Consider the following 5,611-nt stretch of genomic DNA (forward strand, 5'->3'; position numbering starts at 1 on the left):
AACAAAACTATAAAATAACTTAGATTGGCTTCCCACCAACATAAAAATCTTAGATATTTCACTATTACATTTTAAACCTTTAGTAACATTTATCTTTTAATATTTATTAAAATGTTAGCAATTATGATAAAATTACATATTAAATAACATTTATGTTAAAATGTTACTAAATATATTTAATTTTTTTAAAAATGTTACCTAATCCTAATCACTTATTCACATTAAAATAAGCAAACCTCAATCCAAATCTAAAATCAAAATAAAAAATCAAAATCTCTCACTCCTCACATCCAAATCTCTATCTAATCACTTATTCCTTCGCATGTTTGCTTTAATCTTGATCTCACTGAATTTCAATCTCAATCTGGCTTTTGTTTGATCTTGCTCTCGATATCTCTCCGGTGAGGCTACAATCTTTGAACTCGTCGCCGATCTGCTCTCCTAAGTTATCGCTGCTCCGCTGTCCTCCTCGTTGTAAGTGTCTCTGCTTACCGCTCGCAATCGTTGTCGCCGTCGTCCTGCAGGTAGGTCATCCTTCGATCCTTAACATTTTAATTTATGCTATGAATTCGTGGCCAACCGCTAGTTCAGTGCTTTTTTATTCCGAAATATGTTAATATATGCATTGATTTTGATTACTGTGTTTTTTTCCTTTTGTAAATTTTGATTACTGCAGTTGATTTTCAAGAAGTTAAATTCCTTATGTTTAGTACTATGGAATTCAGACAATTTTTAGTCTAGGGCTTCTGATCTTTTTGTTTTTCATTCCTCAATTCTTTCAAGGGTTTCGATTCACTTTTTTTGGGAGAGATTTTCTAGAGCTTCTTACTCTGAAAATATTGGAAGATGTGGTTTCAATTCTTTAAATAAAGTTCAAGGAATTGTTTCTGTTGAGCACAATGCGATTGCTTCCATTGAGCTTAAAGTCGCAAAGGGAGCAGAACAGTGACAAGAAGAGCCGTGTCACGGTGTACCTCATTGTGTATGATCTTACTCCCATAAACAATTATCTTTGTCCTTGGGATTTTTCATTATGGTATTGAAGGTTTGTCTAATTCTCTTTTTTTTTATGCTAGTTTTTAATTTTTCAACTCCTTTATGTGATATTTTGTTGTCTACTCTGCTTATTATGGAGCACTTTCTAGCATTAGGTGCTAGATTGAGGATACAATTTTAAACACCATTGAAATGTTGTGATTTAAAATGTCGTATATTGTTGATTTTAATGACTTATGATTCTATTATTTATGTTCTTCATTGATGAATTTATGATACTAATAAAAACAAGTCTCTCTTTTTTCTCCTAACAATATATACATTAACATTTGGGGATCTTTGAATTGTTTCCATAATCATGTCACATGTGAAATGATCATTTGATGCATTAATTTATACTTTAGATAATAAAACTGGTAGAAGAGGCTGGGTCTCTTCTTATTTTTCCAATTTTAACTGTGATGTGATGGCTTCATTTGTTGTTATATACGGTTGATAAGTGTTGGATGAGTTTACCGCTTTCTAATTTTGTATGATTATCCTCAAAATTTGATTTATTTGGGTGGTGAGTATAACACGCTTACTTTTAGCACCTCATGATCTTACTAAAGATTCAGGCGTTACTTACTTCTAATCCGTTAATTTCATATTATAATTTTTTAATATTGATCATTCGCGAATATAAACCAAATCCTTAGTTACAAAATCGAAAAGCCTTTACTTTAATTCACTTAATCACACAATTATATCCACATAATAATAAATACATAGACTTATTCAAAACTCTCAAATACAAGTCCTACCCCTCTAAAATCTCAGAATGACAAATGACGAGGGAAAAAATCTCAATTAAACTAACAACAGAAAATACAACTTTGTAAACCGGTCGCGGCTCCGCGACCAAGGTTTCCTGAACTATCACTGAAAAAGAAATTCTGTAGGAGAGAGAACATCATCCTTTGCAGGGTTCTTAGTAGAAGGTTAAGGAATTACTATAACAAAATACGTAAAAAGAAATTGTTTTCAAATACAATCATCGTTTCTCGTCTTATGTATGTACCTTTTTGAAAACCATTGGTTTAACACTCAAAATCCAAGACTCCTTTTAAAAGAGAGATCAGTTAATTATCCAAAACTTACCAAGAACCTTTTCCTTTGGGATAAGTATGATTTTGGTCCCTAACGTAGAGGCCAAAAATTTATTTCGTCCCCAGCCTTTTTTTCGCTACAAAATGGTCCCCAAGGTTTCAGCTTGTTTTAAAACCGTCCTTCGGACCAAAATGCCCCTATCCCTGCTTCCCCAAAATCATGCAAAGCACCAGCAGAAGTACAAGCAAAAGCACCAGCAGAAGCAACAACAGTTATTAATTAAACAAAGCAGCAGCAGGATAACAACTACAACAACAACAACAACAATGAATCACCAATAAAACAACAATGGAATCAAGTAGAAACAAAAGAAGCAGGAACAGAAACAGAACAACAACAACAACATAATCCAAGCAAAAGAAGTACAAGAAGAAGCGGGCAGTGGCGGTGGTGCGGTGGTGCGTCAGTATAAGAAGAAGAAGAAAAAGAAGTGGGCAGTGGCGGGATCGGCGGTGCGGCAGGACGGCGGTGCGGCTGTATCCCTTTCTTTCTTTTTTTTATTTATTTTATATTTATTTTATGTTATAATTTTTTTAATGAGGGGTAATTTGGTAATAAAAAATAAATTTGGTAGAAAGGACGGTTTTAAAACAAACTGAAACCTTGGGGACTATTTTGTAGCGAAAAAAGGCTGGGGACGAAATAAATTTTCGACCTCTACGTTGGGGACCAAAATCATACTTATCCCTTTTCCTTTCTTATAAGAATCTTAAAAATTTTTCCTAAACAGTATGAATGACCAACCTGTTCCAAGCATAGGTTCATTAAGTCTATGCTGAACCAGTCTGATTTTTCGTACCTTACTAAACCACAAACACAATCCAATCATGGTCTACGACACTTCACAAAATTAATCACGGCCTCCCGTCTATCACATAATCAATCATGTCTTCAGGTCTAAACAACTCAATCAACATCCAATTCATCACAATCCAATCAATTTCAGTCACAAACATAAGTAATGATATTCAAATACAATCAAGAACAATTATAACAAGTATAGCAATTAGCAGTTAAACAGAATTATTCACATAGGCAAACCAATTACAATATGCATACCCAAACAATGTCACATAGATGCATTTGATGAATGCCTGTCCTAACTGGCAGTGAGATCTCACTTGTCGATTATCTTCCCGAACCCGACACATCTCCCAAAGATGACCCTTCCGTTCATGTATGTCATATGCGCTTTGCGGACATAGTGCTCGAATTCACTCTTGTGATATGCGAAGGGATGTAAGTAAGATCCCACATCAACTACTCGCATATGAACGTAGGCGGGATACCACATCAACTTGCCCCCATGCCGATTCCGCTATCTGGACAAGTGGGATCCCACATCAACCTGCCTTGCCAGGCGCATTGCAAATTACAAAGGCAGCCCTAACAGCACCATCGGGATCCTACATCAACCGACTCATCATGTTCGTACTTCTGCAGGGATCCCACATCAACCTGCTTGCCAAGCGCATAGCGGATTACAAAGGGAGCCCTAACAGCACCGTCGGGATCCTACATCAACCGACTCAGCATGTTAGTGCTTCCGCAGGGATCTCACATCAACCTACCTAACCTTAACGCTTAACGACTTATCGACAATCTCAGTAATTTCTCCAATCAATCAGGCTTAAATCATATATCAAAATCATATGAACGTATTTAAATTCACATCTTACCAAGAATCAGTTTTCCTCCAAAATCAACTTTCTTTTGAAACGGAGCCACTTTATGTAATATTTTCTCAAAATTTCCAGACTTCAAAACCATACCAGATTTGAAATCTCATTTAACAGTCTCAAAATCATTCATTCTAAATCATAATTTGGTAATAAAACTCTACAGCAAAGTCTCAAGATTTTTGGAGAAAAATAACCGATCTCATTTTCTTAAATTCATTGAAAATCCTTAAAGTCATAGCTTCTTGGTTGAATCAATCAAAATAGAATTTAAACCAAACCCAAGTCATATAACCAAAGAAATTCCAAATCGATTTCAAAACCAAATTACTTAAACCAAACTAAATCATTTAAACCAAAAACCAATTTCAACTTCAATCTCAAATTCGAAACATTCCCAAGAGCTCGAAAATTATTTAGTTTTGCTAAATCAAAATTTTAAAGAGTACTTTATACTTTTCCCCAAAAGGGCATAAAACGAAACTAATCAATCAAAATTTAGTTTCTCTTAAATCCACTAAAACTCCTCCGAATGTACTTCTTTAATCAAACTCCAAAAACATAAGTTTTTTCATATTTAAATCGACTTAAAAATATAATTCTTTTCTTAATAAATAAAGCTCAATCATAATTCTCATCTCAATAATTCAACTCAAAACATAATTCATTATTTTCTTAACTAATTCAAGTAAAATAATAAAATTCTTGAATTCATAATTTTCTAAATAACATTTCAAACAAAGTCTCAGATTTTATAGAAATTTCAGCAGCTCTCCCCTAAAACTTGGACTTTGCCACCCTTTTTGGGTCCCAACCAAACCATTTCACAAATTTTTCTAACAGGTTCAAAACCAAATCAGTTTAAAATCAAGCTGATTCCAAAAATTCATATCATTTTCATATCTCAAAAAAACCGATTCGACAACTGCCAATCCAACAAAATCAAATCAATAATTCAATTAAATAAACAGGCATATTCATCCAAAGCGAACCAGAAAATTCATAAGACTTACATAATCACCAGAAATTGTATTTATCACATCAATATCTATTTATAACAATTCCGAAATATAAAATAAACCTTTTAGGAAAACCTATCTCGAAAAGTCAAACCCATAAACCAAATGCGTCAAAGGAAACCTTTTTCTCTCGGCCCGACATCAGTGATAGCCGCAACCACAACTCCACTCACTTCTGCAACAGCAGAAAAAACTTTAATCGCAGCATGCGGCCTCGATAACTTAACCCTAAAATATTAATATCGCGAAAACCTTAAAACACATAATGGAAATATTAACGGCAACAATCAAGGTTCACAGCAACGACGAATTATCTGATATATATTGGGATTAACACGAAATAGATATTAAAAGAAATTGGAACACAATTTTTAATAGAGTATTGCGGTAAATAGAAACGGAACGAATTAATCTCACCACGAGAAATGAAGTAGGATGACATCGCATCAGCTTTTATTTTAATCATACAATTTCCGAAACTCAATCCTGGGATATTAACATCACAAAATTCTCAATAATTAATAGCAGAATAATAGTGGTAAGGGTTTCAAGGATAGACTAACAAACCGCAGCTAAAGAGAAATGAGGCAACGGAGCTGCAGCAGCTTCGGCAGCTACCTCAAGTGACGGTGGTGGCCCGAATCTCTAATGACAGCAACTGTAATACCCAGGCAGCAACAATAATATTTCCAGAATTCAAAAGAATGAAAACCGAACTCAAAAACCTTACCGACAGTGGACCTTAGCTACGGCAGCGACGTTTTTCGG

General features: G+C 34.5%; 1 long non-coding RNA gene across 1 annotated transcript; it reads left to right on the plus strand.

Annotated features, from left to right (window-relative positions):
• Positions 219-1,226, plus strand: LOC110270088. The gene is made up of 2 exons (XR_002359137.1): positions 219-524; positions 784-1,226. It is a non-coding gene; the product is annotated as an uncharacterized LOC110270088 (long non-coding RNA).

Source organism: Arachis ipaensis, chromosome B03 (genome assembly GCF_000816755.2).
Source record: "Arachis ipaensis cultivar K30076 chromosome B03, Araip1.1, whole genome shotgun sequence".
Taxonomy (NCBI): Eukaryota; Viridiplantae; Streptophyta; class Magnoliopsida; order Fabales; family Fabaceae; genus Arachis; species Arachis ipaensis.